Genomic DNA, 377 nt, shown 5'->3' on the forward strand with positions numbered 1-377 from the left:
TGAGTAAGGAAGGGGGAACTGCTTTTGTTTTTTAAACATGCTGTCAAGGTTTTGTTTGCTGGAACTCTGACCTCAAGCGCAATGCATGTTCAATCAGTTCTTGTGGAGCTGGAAGAGGAGGATAAACCAGTGACCTTAGACAGAAGACAAGGGGGAGGGCACTGTACCCTCTCCATCCAAGGAGGAGGTGCCATGGGGCATGAGTCCTAGTTGTCAAATTAGACATACACCTCTTGTTTCACTTCTCTCACTGTCGTTCTTGGACCCTTGTTTCCGATCAGTATTAGTCCTGGAAAGTTGCAGCATTTTAAAGGATTTGGGGGGAGTAAGGAAGGTATTTTTTCTTAACTTTGTATCTTACAAATTTCTAATACGGA

This window comes from Apteryx rowi, unplaced genomic scaffold, assembly GCF_003343035.1.
Source record: "Apteryx rowi isolate R43461 unplaced genomic scaffold, aptRow1 scaffold_0, whole genome shotgun sequence".
Classification (NCBI taxonomy): domain Eukaryota; kingdom Metazoa; phylum Chordata; class Aves; order Apterygiformes; family Apterygidae; genus Apteryx; species Apteryx rowi.